This window comes from Podarcis tiliguerta (assembly GCF_965153285.1).
Source record: "Podarcis tiliguerta genome assembly, chromosome: 5".
NCBI lineage: Eukaryota > Metazoa > Chordata > Lepidosauria > Squamata > Lacertidae > Podarcis > Podarcis tiliguerta.
In genome coordinates, this window is record NC_139538.1 from 57,624,471 (window position 1) to 57,649,138 (window position 24,668).

At 41.6% G+C, this 24,668-nt stretch overlaps 1 long non-coding RNA gene across 3 annotated transcripts in view; it reads left to right on the forward strand.

The window, feature by feature from the left end:
• The first annotated feature begins 15,731 nt into the window (after positions 1 to 15,731).
• The window catches only part of LOC310677207, a 60,602-nt gene continuing 51,665 nt past the window's right edge, over positions 15,732 to 24,668 (forward strand). Inside the window, exon 1 of one of the 3 annotated variants that reach the window (XR_014510981.1) lies at positions 15,732 to 16,392. This is a non-coding gene — a long non-coding RNA (uncharacterized lncRNA). The remainder of the gene's footprint in view (positions 16,393 to 24,668) is intronic. The other 2 variants (XR_014510982.1, XR_014510983.1) reach the window with 2 other exon arrangements.

Below are 24,668 nucleotides of genomic sequence, written 5' to 3' on the forward strand. Positions count from 1 at the left end.
CAAGATGTTTCAGTAACATTGATGTGCAAATTGGTCATACAGCTTCATAGCTTGTCAAAAGGCTGTGCTATTTTTGTTCCAAATAGCATACATAGTGTATGAGTAATAAATAAATACATTTAATACAGCACATGGGGTGGGGAACAGGCCCCCAAATTATTCCCTTTAACAAATTGAATACATTGGGGGGGGTAGAATTACACTGGAAGAACCCCCAAAAGGCAGGCTCTCCTCCATTCCCCCCCCCCCCGATAGATTTTAAAGTCCCAAGCAATCATTTGGTTCCTGCATTTCCTTTTGCTTTCCTCCTCCTTGTTTTTTAAATAAGGAACAAACATTCTAATAGCACAAATGCATTGTAGGATGTTTAATTGTGTTTGCCTTTGTGCATGTTGTAATGATATCCCCCCAACCCCCACTCTGTTGGAAAGCTTTTGATTTAGAAGTTGGTATTTAAGAAGCTGAAGTTAACATCAATTTTATTCTTTATCAGCTTTGGAGACATTAAGGTTTAAAATGAGCTCTGCGCTGAATGCTGATCCAGACCAGCCTCTGGTCTGTGTGAAGTTATGTGTAGGTGGCAGTTAAAAGCTGGAGGCCAAGAACTGGAGAAATTGCAGGTACCAATGTGTCTTTAAGTGACTAAAGGCTGTAGTCCAAAGTCTTCTGGACGAACTGGCACCAGCTGCAGACAGATGGAAAATGTCTGGGCTCCATCACCTTCAAGTCTGTCCCGACAAGGATCTATATATTAGGGTTGGCGAGTGGATAAAGAAGTCAGCAATGGTAGCTGTGTGGTAAGGTGAAAATTGACGTGAGCACCATAGACTGACAGTGCTTTTGATTGATGAAAGGATATTGTTAACAAGCCTTTAAAGTTTCTCATTAATGCTTCCACCACCCCCCACCCACTGAAGCCCCAAAGGAGGGGGGGAGGGCTTCATGCAGACCTTTAAATAGATTGCATAGTTTGTGTTATTTAAATACCTTGTTAAATTATTTTATTTAATGCTGCATGTTTGCTTACCATACACTGAATAGCATAGAACCGAGCTATGTGAACAAAACTTGAAGTACCCCAGTCCTTTTTAGATGCTCCATGTTAAATAATGGAATATGCTGAACTTGCATCTTCAGCATAGGAATTTACACAGTAGGCTTACACCAGAGACAGTCACCATTAGTAGCTGCAGTGTGGCAGCATCACCCAAAGCTGTTGAATGTTGCATTCTAAATAGAGAAGGGGTCAGAGTGTTGATGGGCTTGGGGACTGCTCACCTAGGTGATAGCTTTGCAGCCTTTTTGCCAGAGTGGGACCGTATACGTGGTGTGACTTGACGTTGGCATTGCATGCGTCATGACTGGCAGACTAGAGGCAAGATGGAACGTGATCATGCACAGCAAGTCTGCATGTGGCTCAGTCTGTGCGAGGTGTGCACAGCTCTATAGGAGCAGGTTGCCACCCTATAGGTTGTTTAGGTCACTTGACTAGAAGGTGGTATTGCAGCATATCAGGGTCGTTTTCAGTGTTGAAAGAAAGGATGCCAGAAACTTCCTCCCTGGCAATGAAGCACTTGTGACGCACCGCCAGAATTTCCAGCTCAAGACCTTGGTGCTTTACAACATGCATAATGGATACTGCTGCATGGGATTCAACTACAGCTATGAGTGGAGACAGATGACAACGTGGTAAATACAAGGACATTTCTTCAGTGGTCTGGTTCACATGACATGGGTAATCCAAATGATTGCAAGCTCCTTTACTTCTATTGCAGGCCACTTTACTCTTCCCCAGTCTGTAATCTGGGCTACAGCTCATGCTAAGCAAGAAGAGAGTTCAATCATGAGCGTAGGTTAAGTTATTAATAACAAACTTGGTGTAGTTTAGTGTGAAGGAGTAAAAAAGAATAGGGGGAGCAATGTTAGTGTGATCTATCCAAGAGCCCAAATGTCCATGCAGTCTCTGTAAACCATGGTTGGGTTTACCATATCATACAATCCAGGCCAATAGAGAATACTTTACTACTTGGTTAGTTGGTCAAATTGGCCTTTGTTATCCCAAGGCACGCTCTAATGTTTCAGTTATGCTTATTACCATGAATATTATATTTTAAATTGCAGGTGCGTAGAAATGTCTGATTCTGATTCATAACCAGTATTATTGATCACAGTGTGCACAAAACACAGAAGAATGACAGTCCCTGACCAGGAAGCTCCCCTGGCCATAGAGAAGATAAGGTAGAATGGAAATCTCAAATGCTGATGGGGGCTATAGTATAGCAACATCTAGAGGGCCTAAGATATCTCATCCCTGCTTTAAATATTGACTGCCTTCAGAATGTGAGCCACAAACTCAAGGTCCAGGTGGTATAGAACTTTCTTATGTTGCTAATCACTGTTTATCCAAGCTTCCAGGCACCTATGGGTTAACCGACAGTCTCTTTCTACTCACACAAGTCTAGCCATACCTCCTTGATTTTTGTGGGATGGCTGGACATCTCCCTTGGCTACCCATAGCTCCGGATACATGGATGAAGAAACCTTCTCTTGAACATGAGAAGAAACCTGCTGACCAAAGGCCCATCTAGTCCAGCATTCTGCTCTCGCGGCAGTCAATCTGATGCCCATAGAAGCCCACAAGCAGGTCCTGAGCACAACAGCACTTTGCCCCACTCGAGTTTCCCAGAAACTGGTATTCAGAGGTTTCCAATGCCGGAGGTAGTGTGTAGCCATCATGACTAGTAACCGTTGATAGGTTACATTCATCTATACTCCTTTTAAACCCAGCAAATTTAGGAAGGGGTGCTATAGGTTGAATATAACACTACTATATTATGTTAAAAGGTTCAACTAGACGAACCTGTCTGGGTTATTGGCATTAAAAGGAGGCAATCAAATGCCTAATGCAGACTGCCTAATGAGCATGCTCACTATCCATGAAACATTGGGAAGAAAAAGCTGGAGGCAGGGGTAGAATGCTGCGCTTTGGGGAATCAACAAACACACTCCTGTTAGGTGATATGATATACTGCAGTATTTTGTTGCAGGTCCCAGTTGTATTTCTTGGCTGTTAAGCCTGGGTATCTACTCTTGACATGATTCTAAGTGGAAGTTCATTTTACTTTTATGTTCTTGCCTAATCAGTTGATTAAACTACAGATGAGATATTCTCTTTATATGTGGATGGTTCTGAAACTTGGGAGAGTAACAACTCAATAAATCTTGCATAGATATCTGATCCAGTATAATTAATGCTGATGAGTAATCTCAAAGTGCTGCTGCCTTGAGGTAAACAAAATGGAGCGTTAGGTGGTCCTTAGCTCTTGCTATGCAGGATGACTTATGATAGGTTTAGCAGCAGTGGTAAAGATGGCGTAATCCCATTTCTGTTCTGGTTTAACACTGACCAATGGGGATGCTGAACAAACAAGGAACACACATTGATTTGAAAGACTAAAGGTATAGGTAACCTCTTCTTGTCTTTAATGCTGTGCTGAAATAGACCCTCCTATTTCTCAAAAGTTTTCTTACCCTGCAAATGTGAGGTTTCGGTTTTTCTGCCTTTTTCTTAGAGCACTTTATTTTCCCCTTATAATTTTGGTGCTTGCCTTATTGTTGCAAGGTGACTGAGCAGGGTTTTCTCTTTCTTTCTTTCTTTCTTTCTTTCTTTCTTTCTTTCTTTCTCTTGGGCATTTCTCCAGTGCTTTGCAGGCTCCTTGGCTGCCTGTACATCCTGATTTGAAAAAGTCCTATGCAAGAAGTTACCTTATTCCACCTTCCCCTGAGCTTGAAGCATGGGAGCCAGGCTCCTGAGTTCCAAAAAAATCATTACACCTACTGATTTTGCTTTCTAAGGGAGGTTTTAACTAAAAATAAAGGGGGGGAACCCCTATTTGAAAACACACACAGCCCAGCTGCCAGGTACTCAGTAGGCAGAGTCTGTACCTGTAGAGAAATGATTTGTAAAATGAAAAAAGGGCATTCCTGGGCCACCAGGAAAGTTAGGTGAGCACAACAAAATCCCTGCACCCCATCCATGAAAATCTCAAATGTATCTCACCTAACTCATCAGCACAGCACTAGTTTTCATATATCAGCACAGCACTAGTTTTCATAGAAGACGCATCAATCTATTTTCCCAGAATGACAGAGGCTGAGTCAATTGCACAAGTGTTGGTCATCTAGAAACACAGCTGTAGACAGCTCTCCTTTTAGCCATGATAGGCAGTAAAAAATAACAGTTTTCTTTTCCCTATCTAGTTATGCTTATATGGAAATCACCATCATTTCCTATGCCCTGTGTTTTAAAGATGTAAGCTTGAATAGTAAGGAAACCAATAATGCTCAATCATTTTTAGTAATGCTTAGAAATCATTTTGGTTTTCTTTAATATATGATGAAACACATAAATTGACTACAAAATACTGCTCGTTCATATATCACATATTCCGGACACCTTCCTGGAAGAAACTTGCAACTTGTAGCAGAATTAGAGATATTTTTGGATGAGAGTCTGGAGTTTATTCTTTTCGGTGGAAAACATTAGGGAATTGTTTTATATTAAGGCACAGCAAGGTGGAAAACTTGAAAAATTGAAGACATAAATGTGTAGACCACATCATCAATTCACATGAATTCATAGTGGTGGTGGCTGAAATTCTTAATCTTGTTTACCTGGCTCAAATGTGGAATAATTTTGTTCAAGCAACTGGAGAACTGGAGAACATATGATGTTAAGATAGCAGAACAAACCCATAATTGAAGCTTCATAATTGAAGCTACTGAAACAAGTTGCCTAGACAAAACTGTTGGTGTGTGATCAGAGGCTGATCAAAAAAATTACACTGTTTTAGCCAAGGATAGTGTTTCATAAACAGACGTTCAAAATATTATCTAAGAAAAGTCATGATAGGACTGTTTCCTAGATCTGAGGACACAGGAGTGAAGGTCACGAAATATTCATTGTCTGGTATATCAGTGATTCTGGAAATTTAAAGATTTTTTAAATAATTTTTTTGAAATCTATTCCACCGCACTATTCTCAGCTCTGTACCAGATGTTTTGTGAAAAAAAGAAAAGAAGAACTGAATGTTTAGTTTTAGTCTTGGAACATTTTAGTATTTTTTAAATATTTCTCTAGAGCCACTGGACACTTAGGATACAATACTGATCTGTTAAAATGACAGCCACAGACTTCCAACTGGATGTTGGAAGTCTCATTATGCTAAACGAGAAACTTGGACATTTTGTAATCCTGGATGTGGATTCCATTTTAATGCCAGTAGATATCCTTGCTTTCTTTCCTTTTATATCAACTGTTGCATAAAGTATACAGAGGAAGACAGACTTGGGCTTCTGTTGTCCCTAACATTTCACTGCAATAATATGACCATAAATAAATAAATAAATAAATAAAGTTCTGAAGGACCCCCAGAATGACTTTTGAAGCTTAGGTTTGGTGGCAGTAGTGAACATGCTGAATACTTTTCAGTTCTACCAACCAATAGAATTATTTTTCTTTTATTTCTTGTAAAGGAAAACAAGTGTGGTTGGGTTTTTTGCTTTGGTTCTTTTTTTGTACCTGCACATGCTGCATTGTGAGATGCTGGAATGGTGTGAGACATTCTTTATATGGTCACTTGACTGATGGCTATAACCTCACCTGCCACTCTCTGAAATGATCCACTGCCTAAACAGATAGCACAGTTGTAGTAAGGCTGGGAATGGAGTCAATCTGCCTGAGGCTGCTCTCCAGATAGAATCCACGCAGACACCTGAGATGGCCTTTCTATCCAAACGAAATGCCGAACGAATTGCTCATTTGTCTAAAGACCTTTCTATCATTACTATCCTCAGCATGACATGGACTAATACTTTGGTTTAAAATATTGGTCGTTAGCTGCAGGTTTTTTATTTTATGTTATGAGATTCCACAATGTCTTTTGTTGAGAGACTGAGCTGGCGCACAGCTTGAATGTAAAAATAGCTTTACTACATTAATGGGGAGAAGGAAGAGTCTCATTCTATTTTCCCATCTTTCTTTCTCATTGTGAGATTTGTGCCAGGGTGACAAAGAGACCACCTATCTCTGCATGCCAGGTATATTTGTTGTACGTTTTTAAACCTTCAAATACAGTGGTACCTTGGGATGTGAACAGGATCCGTTCTGGAGCCCCATTCACATCCTGAATGCAACATAAGACGTGACGGCACATCTGCGCGTGCACGGGTCGCGTTTGGCCGCTTCCGCGCATGTGCGTGACATCATTTTGAGCGTCTGCACATGTGCGAGCGGCGAAACCCAGAAGTAACGCGCTCCGTTACTTCTGGGTTGCCGCGGAACGCAACCTGAAAACGCTCAACCTGAAGCACATTCAACCCGAGGTATGACTGTAATCTAATATTGCGGGGGGAGGGGGCACACACCACAATCAGTTCTCTGGATTTCTGAGATTTGGGGGACATCTATGAAAATCCAGAAAATATTTGAAATATCTTGGATATTTTTAAAAAGCAGCCAGGATAGGCTGAGGGAGGATAATGACTATAGGAAAAGGAACTGGAAAGGTATCTCAGCAATGCAGGTAGGTAGGCAGGCCTCATTTACATTCTTGCAGTATTTGGTATATGGGTTGGTAGGAAACATGGGCACCCATCAGCATTAATAAAAACCACCAGATGCTATAAACAGGTTGGGAAATAATTTAATCTTAAAGTGACATGGAAACTAAAATATTGATTACCTGAGAGAGTTTTATTTCTGGAAGTATATTTTCTTGTTTGTGCGTTATGTCCAGTCCCATGGTGGGAAATCTAAATAAATGCACAGCCCATAATAGAGATGTAGTGGGGTGGTTGGCCTTTGTGTCAGTCACTATCTCTCAGCCTAACTTACCTCACCTGGTGTTTATGAGAAAATATTAGGTACACTGTCCTGAGCTCCTTGGAGAAAGGGCAGAATAAAAATAGAAGGCTATAATATCTGTCTCTATCCTATTTATTTGTGTGTGTTTTGATAAAATTCATATCTTAAGGGACAAAAACTTCTAACAGACCTTCTGGATCAGGCCAGTCTAGTCCAGGGCTCTGTTCTCACAGTGGCCAACCAGATGCCTATGGCACTTGGGCAAGCACAAATCCTTGCGCTAATGGAACATGTGCGTTGGATACCACCCAGAATATTTATTGCCTACATATTCTTGCAGGCCACAGTGATGAATTTGGACAGCTGCAGGCCTGTAAAGGCAAGCTTCCTTCATTCTCTCTACAGCAGCAATCTCCATAGTAGACAAGAGAGCAAGGGTGGAGAATAATCCTTCACTGCTCTATCCACCAGTAAGGCCATTGCTGCTACTGGAGGAAAGGCACTTCTAGCCACAGAAGTCACTTGGGTCATCAATGACAATGATGTATCACCTCCATAAGCTACATTCCTGTTCCTTTAGGAGGAGTGCAGCCCTGTCTAGGATAAGCAACAGGAACAGGGTTTACCGACCCAGAGAACCCCCACCTTCCCAGGGTATATACTCAGTTTACTGGTTCTCACCATCCCACTCTCAATAAAGGCCACCCACCAGGATGACTAAGGCTGATTTGGAGCCAAAACCAGGCCTAAACCCAGACTGACAGATCCAGATAATCTCTGTAATTCAATAACACTTGCAGTTATTCTGCCACCACCCTCCCCATTACCTTCACCCCCAAAGGGGTTTGTGTGGCTAATAGTTGCTGCACATCACTGGGTCCTAGTTGAGCTTTTTAAGGAGTGCCTGCGACACTGCATGCCCTGCTCATTCTCAGAACCTAGTCAGAGGCCTCACCAACCACAAGAAGACGTTGGAATACCCCATAGAGGAAAGCCTATGGTGCCCAAAGAAGTCATTGGACATTGCAACTTTTTCTTATTTGTTTCTTATACTAGTCTATTGTCTAAAAAAAATATGTCAAAATTGTTTTAATATTGGCATGAGTTGTTGTTTTGTTATCATTGCTGTCTAACAGGAAGATTTTGATAGGCTGGTTTAGGAAACATTATATGGGCTCTCCTTAGATCAAACCTAAAGGGCAGTGCATTGGCAGATATGAAGGTAACTGGGAGTTTCTGGCCCCTTGGTGCTGACCCAAATTGTATACAAGACAGTCACTGCATTTGTCTGAGTGGTTTGTGTGAGCAGCTCAGTCAGAGAAGAACCTGAGGAAGCAGAAGAAAAGCTGGAATCACTGAAAGCTAATGCTGTGAGAGCCAGCCAGGAGAGGAAGACTCCAGGCAGGGTGGTTCTCCAGGATAGCTTCTGGCCAGAGTGGCAGCAGAAGGCAGCCTCAGTAAGCAAGGAGACATCAGATGGAGGCAACTGTGTGACATCTTCCTGGCAGTGTCCTGATTCTCAAGTTGCCTGACCAGAAGCAAGACTTCAGGGGAAGCTGAAGCAAGACTGTCAAGAATTTGAGAGCCCATTGTAAGTTATCGCTGAGAGATTAGGTTGAACCATGCACTTATCTGGCCTGAGGGAGACCTTCAAGCCTTGTCCCTCTGCGCCTTTCCAGGAAAGCTAACTAGGGTGGAGTTATGCGAAAGGTAACTGGCAACCAGGATTTTAATTAGAAAAGTGAATTTAGACAAGGATGTAACAGCTTCCTTAAGGAAACACTGCACAATTCATGTAAGCAACTAATAAAGCATATTGTATGTAAATAAAAATAAATGCATTTGCTTTATCTAGTAAATAATTTTCTGTGTGTGCACATCCCATATCCATAGCCTAATAGCCCGCTACTATATTGTTGGTGGTATAAAGGGGAATGTTTTATTAAAGTCTTGTGGTGGTAGCAGAATTAGAAGGAAATATAGACTTGTGACATAATCGTTATTTTATATGCCATTTAGTGCCCAAATAGACTTCTAAGCTGTTTACAAGTATCAAAAACCCAGATACATGTGGGGTGCTTGTACTGAAGCAAAATCCTATTTTTTTCTGCAGTCCCAAAGCCAAGCGTAAAACTGGATTGAAATGATCTTAGAAAATCTTCCTCCAAGAATCTTTGGAACTGAGACACCACTGTACACTCAACTACCTTGCTCAAAAATGACAAATCTGAATCTGGCTGGTAATTATCCAGTATGGTGGGATGCCGGGAGGGTTTCTTCAATAAAGGTCTTGCAACAGCCATCTTAAGGTTAGATGGAACTATATCATCCTCTAGGAAGGCATTTATCATCCTCCTATGGCTTTTTGCTGAATGAATCTGTTAGTCTTAATAAACCCCACAAGACTCTCTTTGTTAGTGGTTATCAGGTGGTAAAAGGCGGGATGTCTGCAAATATTTCAAAGATGCAGTCCAGAATAAGAGAGGCATAGTGATGTCAGGGTACTCCATCAGAAAGCAGGCTGGTTGGTGCCTAACTGTACTCCCTTTGCAATGGAACCAGATTTGCATTGCAGCTGATTCTGTGATGCAACTTCCCAGGTTTATAACTATTTTCACCAACACTGTAGCAAGCCTCCCTCCTTCCACCCCCACCCCCACCTTATTGTAATCACTTAATTCAAGGAAAGCTGCTTCCCTTATTCACACATTCCACACTAACTGGCAGTGGTCTCCAGGAATTCAGAAAGCCTTCTCCTAAGCCCAACCTGTAGATGGTGGAGACTGCACCTGGAACCTTCTGCATGGAAAGCAGATGTTGTACCGATGAGCTGCAACCCTTCCCTAAAATTGCAGTGCATAAATGGTGGATAATATTTTAAATAAATAAATTTAGGTCTGCAGATAGTATTTCTTTTCCCAAGGACTCATGGCTGAGTCCTGAACAAAGATGGGTCTGTGCTCACCATTGTGTTTGTGTAACTGAAAAGGAACTGGGCAAGGGGCCACAGCACAGTGGTACATCAATACTTTTCCTGCAGAAATTATTAACTTCCATTCTTGGCATTTCCATGTAAAAGAATCTTAAGGCAGGTGGTGCTTGGGAATACCTTCACATAACAGCTTGGAGAGCCACTTCCAGGCAGAATAGACCATATTGGACTATATTAAGCAATGGTCTGACTTAGTCTAAAGAAAACTGCATGTGCTCATAGGCAATATAAAAAGAAACTCCTCAAGAGAACCATTTTGCCAGTGAACTTAACTGGAAATGTAATATTGTGCCTCTGCTTTTGTGTGTGGGTATGTGTTCAGTTCTACATCTGACTCAGCCTTGACTGATGCTGTGACAGAGAGCCTCTGTCTTCCAGTTTGTGCACTGATATGTACATCCGACCACCAGCAGTTGCAGACACATACAACTGTCAAGCAGCAATCAGATGGCAATGATTTTCTGTCACTGACAACATGTACTAGATTTGAACCAGTGACCTAGAGCTGAAGGGCTTTGTATCCCATTACCCACACTCCCAAGCCAGCTAGCTTCCCACCCACCCCTCACAACTAATATCTATTCTAAATAACATTCATATTTTAAGATGGGACAGGGAATAAGATATCTCTTTAAGCCATTTTAGATTAAAGTATCCCCCCCCCCCAAAAAAAATGTGTGGATTAGTTGATTAATGGATTAGTGGATTCAGTTGCTGCCGATTTGAAAATTAAAAATATGTTCCCATAACTGTTCATGGGAGTTATGGTTGTAAATTCACATATAACCTTGAGTCTATATATTCAATAAAATATCTCCTTGACCTAGAAGAAGGTCTGGGGTGACTTGAAACTTGTATATTTTATAGGCACAAAGCAATACTTCAGATTAGTAGGCAAGAAGATTCCAAATTTCCTGTTTCTGTAGCTCACAATATTCTTCTCAAATATAGCTTAGGGTCCCTCAGTTCATGATGATTTGTGCTCGTGATGCTATCAGCATGGTCACCACAACCTGACTTTCAATATTGTTTGCACCTGCACAAGTTTGGGGGGCAGTCATACTGCTTCTTTTCATTCAGTGCATATCCTGCAATTTCTTGCTGAAATCCCGTAACTTTTCACAAAGCACAAATGTTCTGGTTTATTTTTGTCCCACTTTTGCTGCGCTCTCCTGAAGAGCAGTAACATGATTGCATCTCAGAACAAGCTAAAGCAAAATAAATCCACCACTAATTGAGTCAAGAACATGTTGCAGAATACGCCCACAACAACACCTACAGTCTGGAGGGCCCCGAATCTAACACCTTCAGGTGCATCTTCTGATTTCTGTACAGGCCTTTGTTTTCATTGGAGGCTCAGCACCATTGGAAGAGTCAAGGTAAATACGATAGATAAATTTCTGATTTCTGTAGCCTCTTTCCATGGAAGGTCACAAGTTCATTTCACAATCCGCTCCAAATTGCATGACTGGAGGCTGCTAATTGGGTGGAGCGATCATACCGGCAAACTGGCCATGACGACAAAGGTAGTGCATGGACATTTTAAAAGGTGCATTATTGAGACATTTCCAGCTTTTCGTTGAGAAAAGCAAACAGCAGTATAACTGATTTGGAAGGCTCGTGCTTCCAGAATTAATGCACAACCCATCTAAGCCGCCATAAAATGCTGCAGAAGACCTGTTTTTCTGTGCATGCAAGCCTAATTGTTCACTCAGTCTACTTTGGCGGAAGGCATTAAAGTTCCAACTTTCTAAATATGCAGCATGAGATTGAAGATAACATGAGTATATATGCACATGCAAATATAGATGGATCTTGCTAAGTACACAGCCTATAAAATATGTAGTATAAGATCACTCATTTATTTAGAGATGCTTTTTACTTTGGATAAGAAATGACACAAATCTAAATATTACAATCCAAAGTAATGTGTAATTGTCTGTACGTTATAGCTGCAACACTTTACTTTTGATAGAAGAGAGATGGCAGTTGCACTTTAATTTTAAGCAAATTGATCCCAGATGCAATGTTGTTTTGCCTACCCGGGGATGAGAGTAGGTAAAACAAATACCATTGGTCTATAATTGAAGAATGTTGCAACATCATCTATACTTTTGTTACCTGCATTTCCCTCAAGCCCTCCAAAAAGTCAGTTTTGTCCCCAATATACTTGTTCACCTTTATTTCCCAAGGATGGTTCTCCCTGAAAGAAAACAATTTACCGTATCTGTTGAATTGCTAGACATGCAAACAGATCATGAAAACCAACCATTGCCAGGCAAAAGCAAATCCAGAATCAAACAAGACTTTCTAGAGAAATTACTCTTGTTTTAAAATCCTTATGAGCAGTTGCCTGTTAGAAGAAGCCCTCAATTACATCATGAATGATGCTAAATTATGCTATCATTTTGCAATGCCAAAAAAGCTCAAGGCAAATATCCATGCAGAATAATCTTCTTTCTTTCTTTTTCTTCCTATTCTATGCAACAATAATGGAGACCAGGCATGAATAACACGCATTGCTTTTTCCATTTGTACTTAATGAAAATGGGTCTGGATTAACCATGCCTAAAGAAAGAGCATAGAAACAGACATGGTAGTTGTGAGAAGAAAAGCAAAGATGTTAGCTTAATTTTAGCTTTTTTTCTAACATGAAACCATACGCAATTAAAACAAAAACAGTCAATGCAGCAAAAGTAGTTTCGCCCATTCTAGACACAAAGGGGAGTAGCAAAAAAAAAAAAAAAAAAGGTACCATGGGTTTTATCAAATAATGCATATACTGCTGTTATTTTAATACGATAGGTAATACTTTGGCCACCTCATGAGAAGAGAAGACTCCCTGGAAAAGACCCTGATGTTGAGAAAGATTGAGGGCGCAAGGAGATGACAGAGGACGAGATGGTTGGACAGTGTTCTCGAAGCTACTAACATGAGTTTGACCAAACTGCAGGAGGCAGTGGAAGACAGGAGTGCCTGGTGTGCTCTGGTCCATGGGGTCACGAAGAGTTGGACACAACTAAATGATTAAACAACAACAAGGGGGTGGGGGCTACATGCTTGGGATCTCAATGAATGTGAACCCAAGGTTTATTAAACCTGAGATCTTGGGGAGGGGGGAAGAGCCGCCTTACAAAATTGCCAAATCTACTAAAACTGGCCCAGAATAAATTTTTAGCACAGTCAGCAAGTCTCTAATACTCATTTTATTTAGCCCTATGTGCTACCAAGGTGAATAACAGAACATGCTCCATGCCACCACCTATTATACTCTAGGAGCATGAAGTTCCATCTCTGGTCTAACTCTATTATGTCCCGTCCCAGGCCAATGCCACTGCATAATTCCAGGTACCAGAGGGACTTTCCAGTGAGGTTGATGTGGCTTAGCAGAAACAGCATAGATCTGCACCAAAGCTATTTCAAAGCTATCTGTGAGCAAACGTTTACACTTGACTGAGAGGAGATTGCCTCCTCCAAGTACAGTTCTAATGTCTAGTAAATATCTGAGTAGCTCATTTGAAAGGAAAAGCTCTATAATTTCACTTTTCTTATGGATTCTCAGCAGTAGAAAGCAATAGGAATTTCCTAATGCACAAACCATTCCTCCCCCCCCCCCCAGCCCTGGCCTCGTCCCCCATTCATGGGTCCAATTGTGCTTGCCCACACAGGCACATAGGAGATGGAGCATATGAACTCCATGTTGGTAGAAAACTCTGTGCATGAGCTGTGCTATGCATTCCCTGACACTGAAGGAAACCAATGAACCCCTTCCCTGCATGGAATGTTGTGTGGACAGTGGATTCCTCCAAACCTTTGGTTTGTTATGAATGTACATAACTAGTATATTGTTTGTTTGTTTTTAAAAATATAATTCTAAAACCTTTTCCAGAGTCTATATGAAAACCCTTTTTTTGGTCACTTTCAGTGTTCCATTTTTATTTTCTGGCAATTTTTTTTACATATACAAGCTGTAACTTTTAAAATGTGGCTTCCATAAGTGTAGTTACAAAGAGGGTTTTTTTTGTTTTTGTTTAGAAATCATGTGATGGATCGCACATGTACATATTATATAGCTTTGTTACAGCGGGAAATTTGCAAATCCACTCTCCAACGGGCATTTGCAACCAATGAAAGGTCTGTTTCCCTGGAATTAACCAAATCTATTGCACATATCTATAACATACATGATATAACTTGCACCTTGTCTTGTTAAACCAGTGGATTACATTGTTAAGCTGTAAATCCTATTGTCCATACCCTGAAGTCCTCACTCAGGCAGAGCTGACAAGAGAAATGTAGGGAGAGGAAGGGATTTTCTCTGTTTAAGGTGTTCCAGGACAGAGCCTACTATTAATTTTATACCTTATATACAATAAGGAATGTAAAGATTTTGTACATCATAACACAATACCGTTTTAAACAATATGTGAATAATCACAACTCTAGCCACTTAAAGATATGGCAAAGTGGGTGCTTCATAAAGTGTTGTGTTGGTTATTTTGTTCACTGCTGCTGCAGTAAAATGTGGGGGTGGTGAGAGTCTCTGTGAGCAGAGAGAGAGAGAGAGAGAGAAAGACAAGCATTTGCTGAGAAGAGGTCATGACATGTACTCAGCCCAGTCTACTTGACAGAACTACTGTATAATAGCAGGGCACTTACCTCTAATCATAGGCTGTGAAAACTTGACATTTCCATTCGAATTACTCAAGTACCACGCTGTTGTCTTGTACAATGGCTTATGTAAGTGAAGCGGTGAACAGTGTTTCTGAAATGAAGCTTGCAATTGTCTTGTTTCAGGTAGGATTATAAAGTTGAAGCCACCTCAGCATTATGCTTTTCCTCCACAGGAAGCACATCTGGGTAGGAAAAAGCAAGGTTGCTATGTATAGATCACACGTGATAATCATCATGTGTGTGTGTGTGTGTGTCACTGGTTTTGAACTCCCTTTATTTTAGTCCTGGTGGCCTTTTAGCCAGTGGCTTTTTAAAAGGTGTTTTAATTACGGGGTGTGTTTTTTTATTCCTGCTGTTTTATTAATGTTGTGGGATTTTTTCTTTCTTTTTACTACAGACTGTATTGCATCTTTTGTTCTATTATTTGCTTGAAGGCGCTGTGGGTTAAACCACAGAGCCTAGGGCTTGCCGATCAGAAGGTCGGCGGTTCGAATCCCCACGACGGGGTGAGCTCCCGTTGCTCGGTCCCTGCTCCTGCCAACCTAGCAGTTCAAAAATACATCGAAGTGCAAGTAGATAAATAGGTACCGCTCCGGCGGGAAGGTAAACGGTGTTTCTGTGCGCTGCTCTGGTTCGCCAGAAGCTGCTTAGTCATGCTGGCCACATGACCTGGAAGCTGTGCGCTGGCTCCCTCGGCCAATAAAGCGAGATGAGCGCCGCAACCCCAGAGTCGGTCACGACTGGACCTAATGGTCAGGGGTCCCTTTACCTTTACCTTATGGTTAAACTATTACTGTGTAAGCCGCTCTGAGAGGGTTTTTACTCAAAAAGTCAGCCTATGTTTAAAATAAAAAGAAATAAATATATTTGTATTTAGTGCAAATAGTTATTTTGTTTTATTTCATAAATGTTATACACCGCTTGAATGTAAAAAAAAAACCCTCAATGCAATAAAAAAAATATACAACCCTACTTTGAAACATATAAGTTAAAATACAAAAACAGATTAAAATTACCTCAACTTTCTAAATTTGGGTGTACAGTGCGCTGCATAGCTACAACCAATCCTAGCTTTTGCAGCATAACTATATGCAATTAAGCAAACGTGTGCATGTGACAGTCACAAATGACAGTATACACACAGGTGTCGTGATGTTTCATCTACGCAGAGTATTATGTTCCCACAAGGTATCTGGACCCTGAATAAACAGAGTCACCCTCAAGCAACCCGAAGTATGCAAAAACACCTAAATGAGAAGGCAGGCTGCATCTCTTGCAAAAAGTGAAAGGCTGCTTCCTTGAAAAAAATCTCAGGAGAAGCGGTAGTTTAGCAACAAAACAGGATACTATGGACAACAACAGCAGGCAAGGGCTATTTCCACACCAGCTTTATAGGCCTGGAACTGCTGTTTCACTCACAAAGAGGCTACGCTGCATTACAATAATTTTGCATGTCAGTTACTGCTTTCCATTCTATTTTTGTGTGTGTGCTGGTTTGCCTGCTTCTGATGAGAATTAAAGCACATGTGTGTCTTGTGTGGACTGACGAAGAGCTCATTTCCTACGACAAGGTCCTTAGTGCAGCAACCACTTGGAAGCACAGCTCTTAATAGGGAGAAGGAGGGCGGTACTTTCCTTCCTGCAATTGGGCAGCTTTTCCTGGTCCCCGCACAGGCTTTCCCGCCATTTCTGTGCCTTCCCGCAGAACCTGAGGGGTTTAGGAGAATTGCTATAAAGGAGTGTGTCAGCATTGCAAGGTTCTTCCTGTAGCCCCTTTTGCAGGCTTTCTAGCTGAAAGGACAAGAGTTGGCCGTTGGAGGCAGCTGAGAGGAGGGCCAGTTTCTTCACTCAGCAACACCCGGTAAGTTTACTCCCAAGTCGCATTCATTTTTATTTATTAATCTTTTAAAAACCGCCTTATTGAAGGTGTTGTGTTTTTTTTAAAAAACCAACATATTGAGCACTAAAATCCAAACTCGTTTATAAAAAGAACTCACTGCCTTGTTACTCACTTCCAAGAAACTGAACCAGGTGGTTAATTTTCTTCTGCTGTGTTTTAGTCGGTATATTTAAATGACTCGCACAAGGTGTTGGGTGTTTTATATACAGTATTGGTAAGCCCCTTAGAGACAGAAAGCGATGAATAAATGCAGTAAAATGATACTAATAATACCCCACCCCTACAACACTAGCCAAGCCTTTCCTTTTTCCTGCTGGGAAAAGAGGTGAATTGCAGGGGCTTTGGAAAAAGCACATCTCTCTCCCTTATTCCCACCCCTATTATTGGGTTCCCTTCGTTTCTCCTGAGTTTCTGTGCCTTTGTCCATTATTAAAATGGGTGCTCATCTCTCCCCCCCCCCCCCATTATGGAACTTTTGGCTCTGCTAGTTGTGCAGATGCTCCTCCCTCTTTCCAAGAGGAAAGTTTGATTTATGCCTTATTGTTGCCATGTGTGATGCCTATTCAATGCATGTGCCCCTTAATCTGTGGTTGGTTGGAAAGGTCTGTTCCTGCTCAATAATGTTTATTCAGAAGATCAAAACCCAGCCAGATGGGCAGGGTACAAATAATAAAAATTATTATTATTATTATTATTATTATTATTATTATTATCATTATTATTATTATTATCAACCCTCATCTAGAGCCTGTAACAGGAGAAACACCCCATAGGCTTGGACTATATAAACCCCACTGCTTGACTTTTCAGTCAGGGAAGTGAAGGGACCAAACCTGATCTCTCAATGTGGGCTAATTAATATTATTATTTTAAAAAGGAACAGGAACTTTAAATCTGGCACAGAAACCTGAATTTTGATCAGAGCAGTGGGAGAAGACTGTTTAACCCTTTTCCTTCTCTGCCAACTCCCTGCCTTGTTTTCTCTCTTACCCATTTAAAGAGGTTCCTGAAAACATTTTTTGGCAATTTTCTGGGTTGTTTTTTTTTTAGACAAATCAGCTTTTTGGCGCACCACTCGCCCAATCCCAATCCAAAAGTATTGCTGGGGTAAAGAGGTTCCTCCGATGTGTCTCTGAGCAGAAAAACCACCTCCCCTTAGAAATCGCAGATTGGAATGGACACTCAAGATGTACAGTAGGGTTTATATGCCTGGTTACATCCTCTACCCTCCCTCTTCCTGTTGCCACCCAGTGCTGAGATTGTTGCCTCAATTTCTTTGAATAATAGTCCTCCGGTAGTGGTTGGTTCAGTAAATTAGAACCTATTCTTTAGATTACTTTTCTATCTCCTTTAAACATCACTTTGAGATTAGTCGGGATTATTTTATATAGTGGCAGTGTGGCTGAGAAAGCTGGAACTCCTAGACTTTCTACTGCAAGGGGAAGTGGAGTTTTAAAAGGTCAATTGCAATATGCAACGCTCTGCGGGTATTCCATATTTGGGTAATTTGTCACCTGTGTTGGTGTCTTCTCTCACGTATTGGCAGCACAATTTAATCTCAATGCTTGTGATTTTTTAGGGCTCTCTAGAAAGACTGAAATTGCGAGTCTCATGAATGAAACATCTCTGGCTGCCATGATTGCAAAAAAAAAAAAAAAGTGGGGGGGGGGAGAATGAATATGTCTACTGTGTTCTAAATGCCTACCACAGCAAATAAAATGCCCAAACTTCATAAACTTTTTAGAAAACAAATCTCTTTCCCATAGATACAAAAACACATATGCTAACATGCAGAATTAGTAACCCAACACAACATTAAGTAAAACACAATAATCTGGATATATAAGAGGCCCCAAAATACAAAGACCTTCTCTGTAGAGTGGACAGGGAAGATATTTCAGGACCATTTGTTATCAATGGCAGAACTTTCTTTGTCCTACCGACTATGTTGAATGCTTGCTCTGTGGCAAATTGACATTTCTGTTTCTGTATCTTGGTTAGCTACATGCTCTAAGGCAGTGATGGCCAAACTTGGCCCTCCAGCTGTTTTGGGACTACAACTCCCACCTTCCCTAGCTAACAGGACCAGTGGTGAGGGATGATGGGAATTGTAGTCCAAAAAAACAACTGGAGGGCTGTTTGGCCATCATTGCTCTAAGGCAAAGTATGTATTTGTTCATTTTCTGTACTCTTTGTGCTGCTTCAAACATGATGGTTTTTCCTTCAGTTTACACATTGGTATGCAAATCTTGCGTACTTACATCATAGGTATTCTTGGGAAGCCATGATTGGCCATATGTGAAATAGTTATCCATATTTCATAGTGTCCAGGGTATGCTACTGTAGTATGCGTGGAAAGTGGCATTGTCTACCAAATGAACATATCAAATGTACTTGTCCACTTCCAGATTCTTTCCAGGCACAATTCAAAGCACTGGCTTTATTTATTTTTATTTTATAAAAATGTATATATACTGCTGTGTCATAAAAAATATATCACAATATGTACCAACGATATAAAAAACATGAAAATATACAGTAAAATTGTGAGGTGGTAAAAGCAAAAGAATTAAAAACAAACATCAGTAGATAGGCTTGACAGAACAGAAAAGTTTTCAGCAGGCGTTTAAAAGTTGGCACAGTTAGGCGGCTGCTGAATCTCTATTGGCAGGGTATTCTACAGGACTGGGCCAATGACAAGAAATGTTTGTCGTTATCCAATGAGCCTCTCCAACCCCAGGAACCACCAGAGAGGCTCCTGCAGATGATCTCAGGGACTGAGCTGGAATATAAGGGTTCAGGAGATCCCTCGGGTAAAGGTAAAGGGACCCCTGACCATTAGGTCCAGTCGCGGACGACTCTGGGGTTGCAGCGCTCATCTCGCTTTATTGGCCGAGGAAGCCGGCGTACAGCTTCCGGGTCATGTGGCTAGCATGACTAAGCTGCTTCTGGCGAACCAGAGCAGCGCATGGAAACACCGTTTACCTATTTATCTACTTGCACTTGACGTGCTTTCGAACTTCTAGGTTGGCAGGAGCTGGGACCGAGCAACGGGAGCTCACCTTGTCGCGGGGATTCGAACCGCCAGCCTTCTGATTGGCAAGCCCTAGGCTCTGTGGTTTAACCCACAGAGCCACCTGTATCCTCGGGTATCCTGGACTTAAGTTGTTCAGGGTTTTTACAACGAACACAGGAACCTTGAACCTGGCTTGGTAGTATACTTAATGGCTCTTAAGAGCCTATGACCAGGGTATAGCGAAGACTTTCTTCTCCAGCGCGAGTTTAGGATGTGGCAACTTTTTCTGTGGTTGTGTCCCCACTTCACAGACTGTTCCCTGGCATCTTCATCAATGGTTTTAGGTGCCAAGTTAAAACAAGCTGTCCATGGGTATTTTCTCAGGCAGTTGATGTGTAAGTTATTTTGCCGCTTTACTTTGGTTATTTTAAGGATTTTTGTGTTTACATTGCTGCTGATAGCTTTGACACTCTGCCATTTGTGTTGTGTGTGGTTTTTTAAAAAAACATTGTTACTATGGTATTTTAACCTGTTCTAAGCTACTCGGAAGGAGGGATATAAAGATCTTAAATTAAGGAGGTGTGTGTCTGTGTGTGTGTGTGTGTGTGTGTGTTTTTAAAAAATCATATCAGTAAAGGCTGTAGAATAGGTGGCCTATAGAATAAACATGGTACCTTACAATGTCTTCTCTGTTGTAGATTTGCACAATGGGTGAAATGAGCCCTATTCACTGATTGCCTCTTAGGGGAGTAATAATTTTGTGAAGGGTGGTGTGGGATCATGCCTGCCCTACTATTCCTCTAGTGTCTTCTGATTAATTTGATCAGTTGGTGGAACGGACTCCCACTGGAGGTTGTGGACTCTGCTTTTTAAGCAGAGGTTGGATAGCCATCTGTTGTGGATGTTTTAGTTCAGATTTCTGCATTGCAGGGGGTTGGACTAGATGACCCTTGGTGCCCTTCCAATTCTATATGCTCACGCTGTCTTGCCTCACTCAGCAATTGAGCCACTCAGTTCTGCACCAGCTGCAGTTTCTGAACTGTTTCGAAAGGTACAATGCATTACCGTGATCAAACCTAGAAGTTATCAAAGTGTAGACAACAGAAGCTAAGCTTTCCCTGATCAGGTTGGAGCATAGCTGGGCCACCATTCAAAGCTAATTGAAGGCAATCAATACCACCAAGGCACTTGGGCCTGAAGCAACAGCAGTTGATTCATAAGTACCCCAAATCCATAAGTACCGACACACATTTAGAGGGAGCATAACCCCAGCTCATCCATCTAGTCTGGGGAACCTCTTTGTACAAAGAGTGGGGGAACTTGCTGCACACATTGCAGGTTATTGCTGTAACCTGCCCTAGAAACTTATGGTGAAGGGCAGGTAAAAAAATCTAATTAATAACAATTAATAAATAAATTCTGAAGTGAAATGCATGCTGTGTGCATGTAGGCTCCCTGCCCGGTTTTGAACCCTTCATGCATAGAACAGACTCCCATGTTTTTGCTGCTTTTAATACTGAATTTTAAATTATTGTAACCCACCCTGATATTTGCTGGCAAAGGGCAGGTGATGGTAATAACAATACTATAGTTCAGAAATGTACCCAAAATGTGACTAACAAGGGCATGGCCCTACAATCCCGTCTAATGCAGCTTATTAATAATATGAGGGGGGCAATAAGTGAATAGGCCATTGGTAATGTGAGATTTCACACAGCGTGCCACGCCTATTCTTCAGTAAATTTACTGAGGAAAAGAGGAGCAATATCTTGGTACTATCCCTTTGGATTTAAAGTGCTGCTCTTCCTCTTAAGCAAATTTACTCAATGGAAGATGCAGCAATATTGCTGCTGCTATGCTTGATTAAGTTTACTTACGGGAAAGCACAGTAGTGCACTGCTTGAAATGGCACAACTAGGTCTGTCCCTCATTTTTTTTAAAAAATCCCGTTTTTATCAGATATGTTGCAAAAATGCAAAAAAATAAATAAGCAGTGTTGTGATAATGAAAGACATTGAGCAACTAGGGACAAACTCAGTTGAAGAGAAATAAAGTGGAACAGAGGAATTCTGGTGCTGACACACACTTAGATGGGCAATATTATCCAGTGACATTAGATGCTTCTTGGCTTTTTAGTAAGCCACAGAGTTTTGCCCACCGCTGCCATTCCAGTCATAAAGCATACTGTACTTCTTTTTATGCAGAGGAACTTCCTCCTCTCCTCAAAATCTTCTCACCTCTGCAGCTCCCTGGGTACCCTCAAAATCTGGTCAAGAAGATGGGGGGGACCACAGACCTTCTGGAGACTGTGCCGGGAGAGGAAGGGGAGGTCCCATTGCACCATAATTTCAGAGATGCAAATAATCGTTGTTTTCTAGTCCTAAAATAAAGTTATCCTACATATAGTGGTGAGAGTCTAGTAACTCTTACCAGTTGTTGTTGTTTTTTAATGCATTATAAAGGTAAAGGTAAAGGTACCCCTGCCCGTACAGGCCAGTCTTGACAGACTCTAGGGTTGTGCGCCCATCTCACTCAAAAAGACCGGGGGCCAGCGCTGTCCGAAGACACTTCCGGGTCACGTGGCCAGCGTGACATCGCTGCTCTGGCGAGCCAGAGCCGCACACGGAAACGCCGTTTACCTTCCCGCTAGTAAGCGGTCCCTATTTATCTACTTGCACCCGGAGGTGCTTTCGAACTGCTAGGTTGGCAGGCGCTGGGACCGAACAGCGGGAGCGCACCCCGCCGCGGGGATTCGAACCGCCGACCTTTCGATCGGCAAGCCCTAGGCGCTGAGGCTTTAACCCACAGCGCCACCCGCGTCTGTTAATGCATTATATAGAGGCCTAAACATGAGACAGTCATTACTACCTGTTGGTTTTAGGGCAGTTTAGTTTAGTTTACAGTGGTACCTCGGGTTACATACACTTCTGGCTACGGACTCTGCCAACCCAGAAATAGTACCTCGGGTTAAGAGCTTTGCTTCAGGATGAGAACAGAAATTGGGCGACGCGGCAGCAGGAGGCCCCATTAGCTAAAGTGGTGCTTCAGGTTAAGAACAGTTTCAGCTTAAGAACGGACCTCCAGAACGAATTAAGTACTTAACCCAAGGTACCACTGTACTATAAAATTTAATGGGAAATGAGAAAATGGTATAATGCAGTGTAGTGCAGTGCAGTGTTAAGTTCAGAATATTTCAGACAGAAAATGCAGATATATAGTTGGAATTCTCACAAGGGGCTGCTGCTTTCCCAGACCACATTCACACCATCCATTTAAAGCACTATGATACCACCTTTAGCGTTTTCCCCAAAATAAATACCGGGAGCTATAGATTGTTAAGGGTGCTGAAAGTTGATAGGAGACCCAAATGCCCTTCACAGAGTTCCCATAGGTTTCTGAGGTAGAGGGATTGACTATTAAACCACCCTGGGAATTGTAACTCTGCAAGGGGCATAAAGTAAAGGTAAAGGACCCCTGGCAGTTAAGTCCAGTCGCAGATGACTCGGGGGTTGCGGTGCTCATCTCGCTTTACAGGCCGAGGGAGCTGGTGTTTGTCTGCAAACAGTTTTTCCGGGTCATGTGGCCAGCATGACTAAGCCGCTTCTGGCACAACGGAACACTGAAACCAGAGGAGCGCACGGAAACACCGTTTACCTTCCCGCCAGAGCAGAACCTACTTATCTACTTTCACTTTGATGTGCTTTCGAACTGCTAGGTTGGCAGGAGCTGGGACCGAGCAACAGGAGCTTACCCTGTTGTGGGGATTTGAACCGCCAACCTTCTGATCGGCAAGCCCAAGAGGCTCAGTGGTTTAGACTATAGCACCACCCGCATGCCCTGTAAGGAGACATAGTGCAAGGGGCTTAGTGGTTTCCTAATAACGCACAGCACCCTAAACAAACTACAGCTCCCATAATTAATTGGGAGAAGCCAAGGCTGTTTAAAGTGAAACAATCGTTGTTTAAATTTGGTGTGGCGCTAGACCCAGCTCTACTCCAGAATTGATGAACGTGTAGTAGCAAAAGCTGGGTAGGAACAGAAATTGGATAGTTGAACATGAGAAGCAGAAATGGAAACAAGGGCATTGGTATGGGCTAGGACAGGAGAGATGAAGGGTTGCTATCCTTGCTGAAACATACAGATCACAGCCCACCTGTGAAATTTCTATACCTTCAACCATTGAGTTGCAAATACTGTGGAAGAAAAAATGTTGATGTCACTTCTGCAAACGTATTAGCAAGAAATATATTTGTGAACCCAACAGAGCTGCTCCCCCCTCCCATGTGAACAGTTCCTCTTTTACTGGCATGATCAAGTTCTGAATTCTTTAATGTATTTTGTATCATAGCTATACATAAATAATGTTGATAATGTTTAAAATAATGAACTGGTATTCAGGTAATTGCACTAAATATTATAGTAAAGGAGACATCAGAACATTGGTTAATATTAAACCACAGCATTGTGTGTGTGCTTGTAAGCCATTACAGGTTTATTTAAATTTGCAGGATCGTTTTATATTGTTAAATGTACTTCATTAGCAAACTGGTAGAGCCTAATAATACTGCACTGCTTTAAACATTAGCAAACTGGTAGAGTGGAATAATATTGCACTGCTTTAAAACTCTCTCCAAATTCCTAATTGAAAAATGATGCTAATATTTAAAATGTCCTATTAACTATTACGATTCTTTGATTGCCCACTATCCTTGTTTCATTATCATGTTTGTTTATCATGATGATATTCAGCTGTATAATCTAAAACACATATATTTTAGCCCTTGGAAAATAAAATAAGAGGCTAGTAATTTGGTACTAGAAAGTTAATTCGTGAAACCTCTGATCTTTAAACTGTCACATGACTATTGATTTTCAATATTGTAAGGCTCTGTGCCACCCTAAGCGTGTAGTTCAGCAGATTTGGAAGAGTTTTCCCCTTATCAGTTAAGTCCCTGAGTACTTGTGCATTAAGGCAACAAATATCCACGGTTAACGGTGTGTCACATGGTAACTGAGTGGACGTGCCAATTTTCTAATGAAGTTGGGTTGTTGGCAAACACACCAGTCATCATATATTGAAAGAGGTCTTCTTTTGTGTATTTCCAGCACACTTGAATGCTTCTAAAGATACCAGTTACATAATTGTCTAAGGGCCAAGCGAAGAGTGAAAATGCATCCAACCAACGCCAGCACAAAAGGGAACACAAAAAAATACTGGAAT